The sequence below is a fragment of the Motacilla alba genome, chromosome 1, assembly GCF_015832195.1.
Source record: "Motacilla alba alba isolate MOTALB_02 chromosome 1, Motacilla_alba_V1.0_pri, whole genome shotgun sequence".
In the NCBI taxonomy this organism is placed as follows: domain Eukaryota; kingdom Metazoa; phylum Chordata; class Aves; order Passeriformes; family Motacillidae; genus Motacilla; species Motacilla alba.
Window position 1 is genome coordinate 77,396,260 of NC_052016.1, and position 17,976 is coordinate 77,414,235.

A 17,976-nucleotide genomic window follows, 5' to 3' on the forward strand; every position below is an offset into this window, starting at 1 on the left:
ATACAGCTATCAACACTCACAACCCAGAAGTGGAAATGAGCCTGTCACTGTTCGTTCCATATTTATGTACCAATGTCACAGCCTAGTAGAAACAAAATTTGATTTGATTTTGAGTGTGTTCCAGCATTACATACTTATGTGCCATGACCAGTGCCTCATATCTGCTAACCCTGCTTTATTTTTTTCTTTTGTTTTTATCTTGGCATTCATTTTCAGTCTTTACACATTTGCAGTTATTATTGTAACTACATGATTTTGGGTAGCAATTCAAAAGTTCTAGGTGCTTTCCAAGCATTAAAAAAAAAGAAAAAAGCTCAGTTTCTTGGCTATTGTAATCATGTCCTTGCAGGTCTATCTCAATGCACCCTCTATGTGAAATATGCCCACAAGTACGTGGCTTGTTTGATTTATAGCTGCTTGTGTTTTTCCAAGTGACTTGACTGTTGAAGAACTCCAATGACTGCTCTGTTTGTGTACTTTAGCTGAAGCTGGCTCAAGCACTTAGGACTCTGCACACTGGAACAACTTATTCATGAGGTTTGGTTTTGCTTTACGTTCATCTGTTGTTAGTTCCCTTTGCTCTAATTTTTTTTTTTTTTTTGTCCTGAATTTGGTAATTCTAACACTGTGCCTGTTCTGTTGTTCTAGCCTTTTGGTAGTTTCACCTTGCAGATTTTCAGTAACTGAATAATAGTGTAACTTCAAAACAAGCCAGAAAGATATTTGTATGCTTCACTCACTCTTCTGGATTTTTCTTATTGTTCTCATTTGATGTCATTGTTGTGTTATGGCGGAGGCTTGGCTGCAACTGTAATCATTAAAATAATTTAAGAAAAAAACCAAAAAGGGCAGTGATGCCAGACCAAGCACAGTCTTTTTTTTCTAAAGGAAACTAATCTGGACCTCTGAGAGCACTGCACAAACTGTCTCTGAAATAGATATAAATATGTATTCTACAAATAAGTCCTAGTTTCTCACACAAAGTAAGAGCTTATTGCTTCTCCTTGTGGTTGCTTTACCAGACTTTTCCATATTTTGAGCTTTATAAGGTTGCATTTATTCTTCTTTTCTGTTGCATCTTTGGTGCAGGCTGAAGTCCTAAACTGCCAATTACCCAGACTGTCCTTTGGTTAGAATTTGCTCTTGCTCCTGCCAAGACTGCGAGCGCAGCTTTGCTTTTCAAGGAAACTGGGAAGTGGGGATTGTATACCAAAGGCTGCAGCCTTGCAGGAGCTGTAGTATGTCTTCTGGATTGGGGAGTGGAAAGGGCTCCTTGCTAATCATGCTGCAACTGTTTACAGCAGACACTTGAACAGCAATCAAGCACGAGGCATGCTTGCTGAAGCCATATAAGAAGAGCTTTGGAATGTGACTGTTAAATTTTTCTTAAGGAAAAAGAACTCAATGTATTTTGAAGCATAGAAATGTATATATTTGTAGGTGAGACGTATTCAGGGAGACTATTAATACTGAAGTGGCTCATAATAGAATCAAGCATTTTGTTGTATTTGGGGACTTTAGGACAGGGAGGAGACAATCCTCAAACTTGTGTTCTTATTATCTTACAGAGTGGAAAGCTGTTTATCAAGCTGGAACTGCTCACTGAGGCTTTGTCTAAATGTTAAGTCAAAGACAGCTGTGGATTGGTCTAGTCAATGTAGATCCTCAGGGTTAGTTCTCTTGGGAAAAGATATATCATGTAGGAAGCTGCTTTGTGTAGTCCAAAACAGATGTAGGAGCTAGGCTATAATGAATTCATGAGGACAACAACGGCTCCAGTGTTTGAGGCTGATTTCTGGCCTGGCTTTATTTACCAGTAGAGACAAAGCCTTAGGAGTCTGGCTGCATTCCTCACATCTCAAGCTAGACTTAGTTTTGTCATATGGAAGACAGGTTCCAATAGCTAATCTATGTTGAGCGCACACAAGGTTCAAATTCATTAGCAAAGGTTTTACAAATTCATTAGCAAAATTGCTCACCTGAGATGTTCCCAGTTTAGTTTTGCTTTGCTGCTCTATTGCAGAATTCCTCCCTGACGTAGGAGAAAGTAGCTTCTGTGAAAATATTTTGCCCACCAGTAAAATGAAAACTGCAATAGTTCTATGTCAGTGTTATGAGGTGCTGCCATGCTTTGGGTACAGGGATTCTACACATTCTTTAGGTGTGTGGATGCAGAGACTCCCACAGCAGGGAGATTTACAGAGCTGATTCAGAGTATCTCTGCAGTTTACAGGCAGGTTCTACTTCCAAGTTCAGAGCCAGATTTGTTCTTAGAAACAAGATTTAGGCAATAAGGAGATGACCTCACTGAAAGACATGAAAAGGTACATCATGTACAAACCTTTCTCTTTATTTCAGGATGAAGGAAACATTTGTGGTGTTCAAATACAATCCTTTTCCTACTTACCTGCCAGGGATATATTACCATCTTACTTTGTTTTTAAATTTCACTTATAAGTCATTGTAAAACAAGACAGAACCAGCAGATAGTACAAAGTGTAATAAAATCCTTCGGAACTCGATTTAAAAATGAAAGGAAGAATTTATGGCAAAGAAAGCTGGAAACTCCATTTCAGCATTTACACAAAAGGAAAGGAATGATATTTGTTTTTCTCTCTACCCTTACCATAGATTCTGCTTTTTCCTATGTCTATAAAGAGTGCTTAACATTGATGTAACTTGAGCTGAGGAAGGTCTTAGCAAACCAATAAACAGAAGTGCCTAAAGATTGCCTTGCATATGGCAACCTGCATTCCTGGTGTTGGCTGCTCTGCTGCAGGGGCTGCTGCTGCTGTCTCAGTGTTGGTATTGACAAGCCCGTTAGGCAGGCTGGCTTTGATCTAGCTTTTATGCTCCTTTACCATAACACAAGCTGACTTTATTGGACCAATTAAAATTGCAGTCTTCCCTTCTTATCTCCATAGGGTAGACCAGGGATGGAGCAAACTGAAGTTAAGCATTTTCATTTATATTTAGTTTATGAATTCCTGTTTGATGTCTTATACTTGAGTTTATAAAGTGCAATTTGCTTTGACCCTGCTTGTCATTTATGTAGTAAATATTTTAAGACCAAGGATTAAAAAAGTATTAGTTGGAGATATGTCATTTTACTTAAAGCTCTTTTTCCAACATTGATTACAAATGCACTTTAATTGGTCAAATGTCAATAAAATTATATGATTTGTATAAAATTGCTTATATTATTTTGCTAAAATGGGGTTTTGAAAATATGACATTTAGAGAAGATCAAAGAAAAAATAAGATCAGAGGCGATTTCATAAATGTCTTCAAGATATAAAAGTCATGATCTTGACATCCTTGCTGTGCCAGAATTAAATGGCTCCAGAACATGCAATAAACTATATCAGATTAATTATCTTGTGGTGCTTAATATTATTTTTATGTTATTTTTTTCACAATATCATCACTGTGGCTGCTGTTCCACCAAGCAGAGGCTAGCGCTGGTACAAATGAAGTATCCAAACTGGTTCCCATTTTGGCAGGCAGCAAAATTTCAGATGGATTTTAGCTGCTCATGCCACAGCACTTCTTCTCTTCTTGAATGTGAGCACCAGTCCTAATGAAATTTTCCCTGACCCTAGTGAAAGCAGTCTTGGTTTCTAATTACAGGCTTAAAGTACAAACATAATAATCTATCTTGGTTAACTGATGTTGTGCAAAATGAGTGTATCCTTTTATTATTGCTCCCATATTTTTAAAGTTTCATGTACAGAGAAGGAAATGGCCCCATCAAGGGTGTTTAACACAAAAGAGCTGTGTTTGGTAAATATGGTGTTATAGCTGCCCCGAGACAGTTGGTTTTGATGCCTTACAGGAAACATTTCTTAATATGAATGTCCATCATCAGTCTGCATGTGTGAAAGCCTAAATATTACCACTCTCTTGCCTGTCTCTAAGCATTTCTCAAGGACTTGCTAGTCATTGCATGTTACGATTATAAAGTACTAGTAAATTATGTAGTAACAGAATTTTCCTAGGCACTGGAATTCAGCTCTTCTCTTAAGCTGCATTCCCTCTCATGGTTTTGGCAGAGCAGCTTTCAATCTCCCAGTCATTTCCCAGGCTTAAGAATGTATGTTCACACAGATGAGGGACCATTTCCAATTTCCAGCCTGGCTGTGGCCATGATGTTTTAGAAAGGAGGGGAATGTAACAGACTTGGACAGTTCCACATGAGTGGATGTCAGGGCTAGAGAACATTTTGGTGCACAGTTAAATTATTGGTGTGAGCTGACGATAATCCTGTCCTGTCTTTCAGATCTCTGCTCTAGACTTGTATCATGCTGATGGTTTCAGTTTTAGGATGCAGTATGTTTATAGGAATAAAAAAATACATTGGAGGAGGGATTTTAATAGGGAGTTGCTGAGATGTTACTCTATTTTAAAAGATTGTTTTATATAACAAGAGCTCTCAAGAAGCTTGATGAGTTAATTCTGGTGATTTTTTTGTTGCATTATCATTCTGAAATTCTTAAAGAAAACAAAGATGCCAAGAAGTAAGGCTTTTTCACTACCCTCAGCCTATTTATGAAAACAAGAGGGTGGAAATTTTTTTCTGAGGGGGGGGTTGTTAGTTTGATGTTAGATTTTTTTTCCTCCACGAGGAAATCTAAAGGAACTACTCTGAAAATTTGGTCCCTAAGTATGTGGTATATTTATAACATTGCAAAAATCATAAATTACCTATTTTATTTTCTGCAACAGCAGAAACCAATATTGACTGGGGACAATATTTGAAAAAAATAAAATGGAAGCTTTATTAATTCTAGATTCATAACCTTTTGCACTTTTCAAATTTTCTGTAAAATCATAGCCCTGTCTTCTTTAAATACAGCCCATTTGCTAATCATTGTATGTGACTATAGCCCTTCCTCCATAGTATTATCTATCCTTCTTTGTTTTTTATAAAGGAGTGGTTTTGTTTTTGCTAAATTGAGTAGGAAATACCAAGGAAGGAAAATTTTAAAAACTCTAATTGTTGCAAAAAAGCAGCCTAATGAAGGTCAAAAACTGTTCCCTGGTAATTTTTTTCTTTTAATTAGCAAAAACCAGTGGCAACTGCTGGTGTACTAATTCCTATTTCTCTTCTATAGAAGAATCAGATATTTTCCTTACAGCTACTTTTCAGATAAGCTGAACTTGTGTGAAATTTGCAGCAAGTCAAAATAGAGTAGCCCTAAAAAACAAGGGTTACCTAATGTTTACTTGATAGACATAATATAGACCTACATGTTTTAGTTCATTTTCCTTATTAAAAATAATTCAAGACGCACAACAGATTGGTAGGCAATGAACAGTTTCTGAAGCTCGTTTTGAGGAAAGAAAAGAGGAAGACTGTGTCAATGGATTTTAAAAAAAGACTTTGCAGTCTGTCTCAATAGTATTCTTTTTATTCTTCAAACCCAAGAACTATAATTTCAGAATAATTACTAATGTAATTGGTATTCATTATGCCAAAGCTTTGTACAAATTCAAGCTAGAAGACAATTCTCAGGAAACTGGCATTCATTAGCTGCATGGATCAAGCATGTGGTCAAGCGCTGTGCAGTTTCTTCTATGAAAAGACTTCCTTGATTATTATTTAGTGTGGGAGCAATAGCATGAAAACCAGAAAAAGGATTTTTACAAATGAGATGGCTTCTTGTGATCCATGGTGATCAAACATACTGATGGCCATTTGGTTTTCCTTTATATGTTTATACTCCCTTTCTTAGTATTAATAACTTTTCTATAAAAACAAAGCTATAAGCAATTTAGATTCAATGTCACAGTTCAAAGAACTCCATTTTAAAAATTGGAGAAAGAAGCACCTTTTTGTTGTAAATGCCAGTGTGATGCAGCATCAGTGTATGCTCCTGTTGGGTGACACCACAGTAAGGACTAGCCTAACCTGGCTTTAGCCATCTCAGTGTCTGATTCTGGAGCAAGTACATCCTGGAGGAGGGATTCCATTCATGAGACTCCACTGAATGAAGAGTTTGACTGAGTCAAGGGTGCTGTGACCAATTTTCTTGACCAGTTTTAGAGAATCATAAGATTTGGTCAATAAGTTTGCCCACCATGAGTGATTCCCAGAATGATGGCTACATCCAATTTGGTTTATATTCCAGTAATAAAGTAAAAGACTAACAGATACTCAAGGCATAGTTTTCAGTAGGAATGTAGCATTGTGTAACTAACATCACCATTTATCTCATCTACAAGGTTTTCTGCTACAGTATTAATGAACTATATAGCAAGAAGTCATTTGTAGGCTGTTTTCATGTGCATTCTATATTGTGTACAGTATTGTCTGGAAGCAGGAGGAAGGAATCACTCTATAGTTTGGTAGAATAGCAAAGATAAGATTAATCATCTCTAATAACACTGCTGTTTTGATAACAAGAACTTCTTACAAGGTTGTGAAATACATGTAAAGCTCTGCAGCTGGAAAATATCTTCAGATGCTTCCACACTATTTATATTCTGGTTGTAGGAGAAGAACCTAATTAACTTTCTTTGTCACTGGAAACTTTCTGGAGAGTTTAAGGCAATCTTGATATCATTGCCTCTTTGATGGAGATCAAGATGTTAGAGAATTTGTCTGCAAGTCATAAATGTTATGCCTTTGTTCAATTTTTTTTAATAGTCAAGAGTTCAATGAGAAATTTAAAAAGAACAAAATAATTGTGCTCATGAAACATAAGGACATGCAAATTCTAAAATTAAAAAAAGGTCTAGGTATAGTTTTCAATGAGGGTCATACATAGGGAATAAGAAGGCATCAGGATAGCAGTGGTACATCAATGTACACCACAACCATATTTATTCTATTATGTTCAAAAAACAAAATTTTTTTCTTCCTCTATTGAAAACCTGAAGTGAAGCTCTACAATCAGTTCAAAGTTGCTAATTCAAAGTTAGTAAATGCCTAATAAGCAAACTGTGCTACCCTCTATCTTCATTTTTGCTCTTCTATAAATTTTCTGCAGATACAACTTAAAATTTCTTCCTCTTAATTTTTAGTTTTAACATAAAGATTGAAATTATTCTCAAACCTGACAAACAAACTTTCACTGACAGCCAGCTGTTCCTTAAGAGTTAGGGGCCAAAGGGAACATCCCAGACCCATGGAGCAGCAAGGTGAGCAGGACAGACTAAGAGGTAGTGGCCAGCTCCAACTAAGTCCAGATCATGAAGGAGCATCACTTCTGATGAGACACATCTGAGGTCAAGGAGAAAGGCTGGATTTTTTTTTCCTTCTGTTCACCAGTCATGGTCACTGTCATCATCACAATTAGTGCTGCATTTCTTAGAGATAATGTCAGTGCTTCATTAGGTAGAAAGACCAGACCCTGCGCTCTTTGGTCTAAACCTAGTGGATGAATTAAAAACATAGAGAGAATCTGTGGGAAGCAGGGATTATTCTGCACATTTTCAGAACTGTGAAGTGGAAGTATGTTTATCTGAATTGTCTGTTGCTGTCCTTGGAGTCAGAAGTTTGGGAGACAATATTCAATTTTTCTCTGTAATTACCTTCCCTAGAGTAGAAACCTTGCCACCCTCGCAGTTAAGAATTTCTTCCTCATATCTAATCTAACCCTATCCTCTCTCAATTTAAAGCCATTACCTCCTAATCTGTTGCTATGTGCTCCCTCTATAGTCCCTCTCTAGCTTTCTCATAGGCTCCTTTCAGGTACTGGAAGGCTACAATGAGATTTCCCTGAAGCCTTCTTTTCTTCAGCCTGAAAACTCCAAGTCTCTCTCCTGGTCTTCACAGGACAGGTGCTCACACACTCTGGACATCTTTGTCTTCCTATTTTGGACTCACCACAGCAGATCCATGTTCTTCTTATGCTGGAGGACTCAGAGCTGGATGCAGTATTCCAGGTGACATCTCAGAAGACTGAAACAGAGGGGCAAAATCACCTTCCTTGGCCTATTGGTCGTGCCTCTTTAGATGCAGCTCAAGATAAGTTTGCTTTCTGGGCAGCAAATGCATGTTGCCATCTCACGACAAACTTCTTGTTCCCAAGTCTTTATCCCCAGGGCTGTTCTCAATCCATTCTCTGCCCAACCTGTACTTGTGCTTCGGGTTGCCCCAACCCATGTGCAAAACCCTGCATTTAGCCTCTTTGAACTTCATGAGATTTGCATGAGCCCAGCACTCAGTGCCACCAAGGTCCTTCTGGGTGGTATCCCTTCCCTCCAGCTTGACTGCACGTCTTGCTGTCATTTGCAGACTTGCTGAGGGTCCACTCAATACCACTGTGCCTGTCACCAACAAAGGTGCCTAAAGAAGTGTGCTGTGCACTTCCCATATAGATGGGAAGGGGAAGAGAGAAAAAAGGCAACTACTTGGTCAATCCATAAGGCAAAACACATTGAAAGTTAAGTGCTAGAAACACTACGTCCATTCTGGAAGAATAGACCAGCTCATTTAATCCTTGAACATACTATGAAGTGATAGTTTGTCAAAGCAATATAGAGGCTTTTATAAAGATTTTAAAATCTATTTCTGCATCTATCTGGCCTATTTCTACATCTACTTAAACCTACCTCAGACAGTATGAAGTTTGCATCCATCTTTGATAATACTTAAGCTTTGGATTTGGTAAGAATTGAATCAGATAGAAAAGGGGACACATTTTAAGATGCAAACAATTAATTACTTGAACGTAATTAAATGGTTTATTATATATGTGTTTTGAACTTATTAAATGTTTTTATTCAGCAATGAACTCAAAGAATGCTCATATAGCACTAATATTAAAGCTTGCAATAATAGATTTTAACTTCAGAAAAGAATCTTTCTAGAAATCATTTCACTGATACTTCTCAAAATTCTTAGCTTAGCTTTTAACAATGGCATAATATTGGCTTATTAGAAGGGAAGAGGCTTTCAAAGAAACATTCTTCATGCTCTCCTGGTTTAAAAGCACTAAATGTTTTCTTTCCAGTTTAATGTAAGACAACAGATGTATTAGGCATTTAATTGGGCCCTTAATTCTAATTCTTGGGCAGCTACAAAATGTTTTCTAAAGTCGGTCTATCCTATCTGAATTTTTTTTTTTTTTTGGCTGCTAGGTAAGTAAGCGTCCTCAGCACAGCTTTATGTAATTACAGGCTGTGAGGCAAGCACTTTGCATGTCGATCAAATTTGCAACAGACTTCAAGGAAATCAGGAGACATCATGCAAAAAAATTTCATAAAACTCAACTGACTTCAACTGAAATCAATGAGAGTGTTTCCTTTGACTTCAGTGGGAGTTGAAATAGATGCAGAAGGGGCACTTTTTAAGAGGCAAAACTAGTTAATTTAGGATTTTTGTACATAATTAAAGAAGTACTCCATGAATCACATATATGAATGCCAACTTGTTGTACCATGCCTTTTATGATTAACAATGGCTGGATAGTATCCAAATGACAATTCTGGCTACTTGTGGCTATCTGGGTTAAATGCAATGAATCTTGCAATACCATGTGTATGCCAAGGATGATCTTTCTACATAATATACAGTTATTTTTACTTAGGATGAGTTTGGAGAGGTGGGATTCATTAAAGAGCATCTACAATCATTTAGAATGTATACTCATATACACATTTATCATACAATGGTGTCAGTGTAACATGTTCAGCAAAAAAAACCTGACACTGATTGTAAGGACCTATGAACATTACTTCATGCATTGCCTAAACTTGCACAATAGCCTCTTCCATAGCCAGAATACTTGAAGACACACTGAGCAGAGCCATACTTTCCTCTGTCCCACAAATATTCAGAAACAGATGTGCAAACACATGTAATGTTGTGTAGCCCTATGCAATTCACTAAAACAACCATATTTTTACTCAGTGTTTTAGTCAAAAGTGTTTGCCTCTTCCGTGTGTGTGGTTATATAATACTCCAGCGTATCACTGTGGCAGTGATAAAGCTTCTAAATTACATGCAGACATATTTCATTTTAAGTGTCCGTCAAAGATACTGTTTCTAGGCTGTGGCTGGTCTAGCCATACTATCACTGTTTCTACCTCCTGTATCATGTTAAATGCAAAGTCTTACTCTTCAATAGAAGTGTCTCACAGCCTTGTCTCCCTATTTTCTTTATCTCTCTTAGTGTCTGGACATAGATTTTTTCTCCCTTTGGCTGCAACAGTAAAACTTTCCCTGTATTAGGTACAATTGCAAGGAAGCGATATTTTTCACCTATATTTTTTACCTGCTGCTCCTGGTACTTGAAAGTGCTCTCTTCAATCACCTGCAAATCCTCAGTCATCTTCCTTCAAATTCTTATTTAAAACTTTCTCATTCTGATTACTTAAAAAAAAAAAAAAAAGAAAAGAATATGGCTGCCTGGCTGCAAAGGCTTTGTTATGGAAATACAGACCAAAAAAAAAAAAGAGCTGCTTTTTATTTTCTGGGCAGCTTAAAGCCAATTGGGTTAATTTGCATACTGAAGTTTGAGGTCCATACTTTTTCCTTCCTTCCTGGGCACAGCAGACCAACCTTAATGGCAAGTGTCAGTCAACAAATGTTAATGTCTGAAGAAAGGAGACCTCATAAATGGAAAACAAAGTACAGATTTATTCTGATGGATTGGATGGGATATCTTCAGAAGTTGTATTTTGGTCCCAACTGGTCATATTCCTTCTATTGCTCAGTGATCACATTTGCTGTTGTACAACAAGAGACATAATTATTTATAATACCAGACAAAATAAGAACTATAGTTACTTATTTTTTTATAGTGACAAGATGAACCACTTAGTCAGTGCTTAAAAACACCCAGAAAAGAACAAAATCCTTAAGAATTTTATTTTCAAGCTAAATTAAGGATGATACCAGAATTTAATATCCTATCTTCAATCTACCAGGCATGGTTTTGCAGCTACCTCAATGTTTGCAGGGCTGAGTGACTCATAAGCAAATTACTTTCATGGCTGGGTTGCATTTACATAAGTCAGCGTGTGAATTTTACATGCATATCAACAAGATGGGACAGATTTAGGTGTGGGCATATTTATATAAGGGATTTGAATACGGCTATGGAAGAGCGGAAAGCAGAATATCTGCACTGGTACATTTGATACTTCAGGCAGAAATTGCTCACAATCATACTGATGAAACTTTAAAGAGACTAAATTCATACAAGGCATTAAATAGGATTTTGTCAGAGAATTTGTGGTAGAAGTTGAAAGCCAGTGACATCCCAAATCCTTAACTAAATATGGATTGATGCCATGTGTTAATCCTTCATTTACAGCAAATGATGTGGACCTCATCCCAAAGATGGCAACCAGCCATATTAGCCTCTCCAGTGAAGAACAAAATGCCCCTGAGGTCTAGAGTGTAAAGGGAAACTACATGAATACAGTTCAAATGGAAATAAAACTCTGCACATTTTGCAGTGTCTCCTACTAAAGCAACATATGTGCAACACGGCATATTGATGTAACTCACAGGAGGGAGGTGGCTCTTAGTTTCACACTGAAAATTCATTGCTTAAGAGGTGAGAGGTGGACACAGAACTTTGGTAATTTAGAAGATATTGCTTAAAGGGTAGGAAGATGATGAACTAACCAAGCTAATTGAATTTAGAAAGAAAGGAGATTAGGAAAGAAAGGAAATTGAACATGTCAAGCAGGACTTTCCCATGGTGGGCCTGTGTTGGTTGTGAGCAATGCCTGCATAGGTGTTATTCCAGAACTCACAGAATAATCTTCTTCATTGTTCTGCCAAGCACTGAATGGAGACTGGCAGGCCTGTGGTGACCAGGGTCACCCCATTTGTCCTCATTGAAGACTGGGACATTTGCCAGCTTTTAATCACCTGAGACCACTTAGATCCCTTACATTCTTGAAAAACCCATTGAGAGAAGTTTTACAATGACATCTGACAGATCTTTGAGTACCCTGGGATGAATCTTACCTGGCCCCATAGACTTACAAGGAACCAGGTGGAACAGCAAATCCAACCCAAGTTTGGGCCTTGGTGGGGAATTTCTCATTCTCGCAGTCATGGTTGTCCAACTCGGGGCTTGGGAGGTCCCAAAGCTCATCATCAGTGTTGAAGACCAAGGCAAGGAAAGCATTAAACACCACTGCCTGACTTTGTCCCTGTTTGAGAGGTGATCATGCTCCTCATGTAACAGGCCAACGTTATTTCCTGACTGCATTTTGCTATCATTGTATGTTTGATTTGATATTTTGATTGTCCTCCACGGCCCAAACTGATCAGTCTCCTCAAAATTACAGAAACATGAGACCAAGAAAACTTTCTGGATCAGAGTCCAGTACCTTTTTCTTATGAGCCCTACGACATACAGTATCTTCTCATTGTGTTAATGTATCCCTTATAGTCCAAATGTTCCTGCTGATAAGGATGCAGCACAGTATATTCCAGTTTTCTATACTTTAATTTAAAATTAGTATTTCTCAATCAACACACTAACATATAGATGTGGAAAATACTTTAGTAGAATAATGACATGCTGATAAATTTCACTCAGAGGAAGTCTGAAAGAAAGCGCAGTGCCAATTCTATCTGCGTATTTTCTCTAAAAATTGCATGTTTGAACCAGAATTGCTTGCAGGGGGAAATTGCTCTTGCCTTGACTTCTGAAAATGAAAGGGGATAGCAGTGCCTTTAAAAGGAGTGTTAAGAATGTCTTGTATGAAAATCACCAGGCACATGTGCAAGTGTGTTTATCCATCCATGTATATGCATGTGACGGAAAGAGAGAGGGGGCAGAAAAAGAGAAGGGTAAGAGGATGAGATCTTCAAAAAGGGCATGAGCCAACATCTGAATGCTGAGAGAGGAAGTAATGAATTCTGCAAGCTTTGGTTTTTTTTTTTTTTTTTTGGGCTTTAATAGTTGGAAGAATGCTGATGTAGTTTTATCTGAGACTCTGCATGTGAATATCAGAATCTGCAATGGTGTTTTAGACTGGTCTTAATGGATAGCTGAGTTTTACAATATCCATTAATAGTTTATGATATACAGAAATAGACTAGAAGAAAAAAGCCTTGTTAATGTACTAGCTTGGTTTAAAAAGAGATACAAACAGTAGAAATCTCACTAAATTGATTTATTGCATTTCAGTAGAATCTGGACAGCACAGTCTAGCCTTGTTGAGGATTGGGTTTCTGGTTGGTAAATGTGTTTTGTTCCAACTCTTTAAGTACCAGGATAGTCCTCCTTCCTCTTTTTCCACATTACAGCAATCATATCAGACATGGATTTGCCATTATTTGTAAACCACGAAGGAGCTTTAGCTTAGGGCAGAAGTCTCGTGCATTGAAATTTTAAACAGACTTAAAGCAAGTGTGTTAGTGTAATAAAACATTTCTCATGAACTTGTGAACCTGTAGCTCTTACAGATTTGTCTCTCATGGTTTACTGTATAAATGGTATGTATACTTTCCTTACTAAGTATCTGTCAAAATGATGCATATCTTTCACATAAAATATATCTCCTGATGCATCCAAATATAAGATATGTCCAAGAAGGCAAGGAGCATGCTGAAAGGAGAAAATTTATCTACTTGCTTTAAATGGAATTTCTGAGTGCCATCTATCCCTCTTTTTAATGAAAGAAAACAGTTGTTTAGTCAAAGGCCTCTGTCATCAATGAAATTCATATAAATTCACAAGCATTTGAGCAGCAAGTTTTTCTGGTCACTCTGATCAAATTGCCACAAAGCCACTGTGACATACCATTGTGGAGTTTTCAGTGTGACTGTGCTCATTTTGATAGTAGAAAAACTATTTCAGAAAGCTAAAAAAATTCAAATAAATGGTGACTTCTCTTTAATGCAGTTTTCAAGCTTTAATCTTAGGTTCCCAAATGACATAAACACTACTGTAAAGTAATAAGAGAAAAGAAATTTTTAAAGAACACTTAAAAAAAAGTTGTAAAAGACCTAAGTTCAGCAAAATGCTGAATCAGTTTTTAAGTATCATTAAAGTAGACAGGATCTAAACATGAACTTAAGTGGTTTGTTAAGGGGACAGCTTCTGATGTGGGCCATTAACCATGGCATTGTTCTTTAATACTATTGTGACATTATTTAAACTCATTATCCCAAACAAAGAACCTAAGTTTTTGATAGGAGAAAGAACTTCTGTTAAGGGAGTGTTAGTTTTTTAAGTCTTCTTCCATGGGGTTTATATTATCTTGATAGATTATGACATTCTAACAGATTGAAAAAAAATCTTAGAAATTCTTTGAAAAGATTTTAAGACAGTAATCTTCATCTTTCTGTTGGTCCAAAACCTTAAAAGTAGCAGTCTTAGTACAAAGATAGCTTGGTTTTATAGGAAGGACATGACAACAGTGACCATATGTTTCTAAAGACATTTTAGAATGCCATTAAGACATTTTGAAATGCCTCAAACACACTGCATAAAACAAATACTTGGTGGAGAAAGGTTTCTATTGTCATATTTGATGAATGCTGTGCCTAACTCATTCAACTCATTCTTGAGTAATGTGACCATCTGAATCTCATTCTGTCTTTTGCTTCAATATTTTCTCCTTCCAAATGTAATATTCTCTGGTCCCTGTTTCTGACCTGTCTGCTTCCTATCCCCCCCTTCAGAAGACAAATGTCATTGTCCAAACCAGCAGTTTTGGTGACATATCCTTATCTCACAGGATAGGCTGCATTTGCAGCCTGAACACAATAAGCCTAATGCATCTTTGGGATGTTCAAATGCCCCAGAAGCCATATGCCTAGAATGTGTTGGACTTGGAGATGTGCCGGTCACCTTGCATGAGAAGTGCGAAATTCTTACAGATGTTGTTTCGTTCTATGCTGCTACTCCCATTGGACAATCAGTAATCTGGAAATATGGAAAAATTACGGGATTCTATGTTTTTCTTGGAAGAAGAAAACATGTCCTGCTACAGACATAGGATGCTATGTCTTAGTGTGAGGAGAACACAGAGTGGGCTAGGGCTTCCTACACCAACTTTACTTCTTATCACTCTTTTTGATTCAATCTCATGCCATTAAGAAATTCTGTCCTTAGAGTGAGAAAAGAATGATGATGAGAGAGAAATGAACATATTTTGATTTTACATATGTCACTGTTTTTTTTTTTTTCAAAACGAGTATGTGGCAGCTACTCGTATATTGGTATCAGTATTTTCTTTCACTATCCACAGATTTGAAAATAACAGTTCCACAGAAACATGTCTTGCTTTTTGTGTCAGAGTTTATCCTGTTTTGCTAGGTAGACACCATGTGTCATTCCTGAAGGATGAATAAATTTCTTACAGTTGTTACTCAGTTTTAACTCTTTATTTGAGTGCAAACTGAAATATACTGTCTCCCTATGTACTTTCAAACAAAGCATATGGGAATTGCTAAGTCGTACCTTTTAACAGCACAATTTAATAAGCAGATAAACTTCCCTTTATACTTTAAAATGTGCTAAATCAGTTAATATACTGTTTCTTTGTATCATGTATAAGAGTGATAACATGAATTATTCACCCTCTACATTTGTTATTTGTTTGATCAACTCTTGTATTATATAGGTAATATTTCAGAAAAAAAGAAAAAGAGAAGGAAAAATAAAAGAAAAAAAGCAAAAAAAGAAGAAGAAAATACAAAGAAAACCAAAAAGGAAAAAAAAGAAACCTAGTTCCTCCATTCCTCCTAACAGTATATCATAAGTGGTCTAAGGAGAAGAATGATCCTCTTGCAGGACCAATTTAAGTGGGAGTTGAGACAGCATCACTGTTCCTCATTTTTCTCAAGTTTCTGATAGTTTATTCCCCCTCACTAGGTGACAGAAGAATTGGATGGCACCTGCCTTAGGTACTTTCACTGTTGTTATCTCTGTAGTCAGAGACTGTTGTATTTACACATGCTTAAGGGCACACCTTTCAAAGCTGTCTGATCTTTTTCTACAGAGCATGGCTGAATTTCTTCCTGACCATATCTGCAGTTTAAAATTACAGGAGCGGTTCAGAGTAGGTATATCTACCTATACATTATTTTAGGCACATCTTATCTTTTAAAGGACTATTGATAAATCCCAAACTAACTAAATGCCATGTCAGCTTCCCCTAATACTACATGAGATGAGTAGGAAGGAACCAGAGATAACTTCTAACTTGTGGTGGAGAAATATTAAGAGGTTCAGCACATTGTGCACTGCCAGGACACCTGTCCCAACTATCACTTGCTGTTTCAGTCTGTTACCTGTCAGATAAGTATTAACACTCTTTGCTACAAGAATGGAGCGCTCTGAACAGAATGCTGAGAGCTCAGACTCTACCATGGCACTTCTTCAGGCAGAAAGTGGAGGGACAAGATGCCAGGCATCATCCTGCAGTATGAGCTTCTATTCCTGTAGGGGCAGTACTTACCTGTTCAACAGATCTGACATCCTACAGTACAAAATCCTGCAGCAGTGGCTGCAGATCTACTTTACTGGTGTGTCTTGGGTCTTAAGAGCAGTAGGAATCCTCAAGGAATTATTTCTTTAATATTTAGGGTTGTGTAGCTGTCTTTCACAGGGGGAATACTTAGAAAGGGGAAAAGTATCCAGCTGTCCACATCTAGGGACAATGATTCAGCTCTGAGGCACAGTACCTAACAAAGAAATAACCTAGGGCTGAGATTCAACTGCAGGTGGTAGTCAGTTAATCGTGTCCAGATGGTGACTAACAAAATATCCAACTTCAGTTACAATCAGTACACATCTTGAGAATTTGTCAGTGGAGTCTCAAGCACTATACAGCTGATCAGCGTATGTGTTTATTTGAAACTTGATTCTGAGTCCTCCACAGATTTCTTTGCAAATACCAACTGGGTATAATACAAGCTGCTGGTTTAACACAGGCAAAGTGATTTTTGAGAGGTCATAGAATACCAGAGACGTCCTTGTCGGACTTACAGATGAGGGGCTTCATGTATGAGCATTTCCGAGTTCCATCATACTTGATGTTTGATATAACATAGTCTATGTCATTGTTAGTGCTGCAGACTGATACTTCTATTAATGCTTATTTTTAATGCAACAGGATGAGTGAGGATACTGGCTGAGAGGTGGGCTGCAGCTCCAGCAGAGAGGCCAGGCATGATGGCTGCAAAGAGCTCTGCATGCCATAACCAGATGCAGAAATGGGCCTGTGAATACTTGGTGCAGTTTCTTCTGGAAAAGGACTGCTGTCATGGGACGTCCTTAGAAGCAGATCTTGTTTTTCCAAAATTTTTGGCATCAATAGCTTTGTAACACATAATCCAGATCTTAATGCTAAATGACTATGGACTGCATGTACATGCAATAATAGTAATTATTATTTGGTGATAAAATCCTGGCAGCCGGAAAGGACAATTCTGTTTCTAAACAGACAACAGTGCATTTATTCTCTGTACTGCCTGTAGTGTAGGTAATGTGTAGTTGTGCATGTGTTGATCCAAGAATCTTGGCAGGTTTGGGGGTAATGACAATGTATTTTATTAAACTAGCCTTGCTTTTCTTAAATAGAGGAATAACCTTTCCAGAGGTAGAAGTTGCTAGAGGAATGTAAGAAATTCCATTTGTCCTATGCTTTTAAGATTGCAAGAAAAACAAGAGCTCAGAGATAGCCCATTCACTGAAGGCCTCAGTTCTAAATGATACTCAGGGACATTTGTAATATTCACAAGTTAACTGAATGTAGTTTGGACCTCAGAGTTTTCTTCTTTTAGTGAACCAGAGTCAGAAAACTGGTTGGTTGAGACCAAAGAGCGACATGTGCTGCAGTACACATAGGAAGTTGTCTTTTTATTCTGTGTGGTGTGTGTGTGTGGGTGTGTGTGTGTGTGATAGTGCTTGTCCTGAATAACTGCAAGGATTGTGTCTTGTTCTTTCAAAAGCAAGTCATTCATTAGGACACTTTACCTTTACTAAAAGACATGTTTTCAACTCTGGCATGGCCGCTGGCCAGAAAAGCAATTTCCTCTTTCTTTTT

The 17,976-nt window shown here is 37.4% G+C and overlaps 1 long non-coding RNA gene across 1 annotated transcript in view; it reads left to right on the forward strand.

Annotated features, from left to right (window-relative positions):
* Positions 1-500: 500 nt before the first annotated feature.
* Positions 501-17,976, forward strand: part of LOC119710038 — a 69,373-nt gene continuing 51,897 nt past the window's right edge. Inside the window, exon 1 of the long non-coding RNA XR_005259489.1 lies at positions 501-537. This is a non-coding gene — a long non-coding RNA (uncharacterized LOC119710038). The remainder of the gene's footprint in view (positions 538-17,976) is intronic.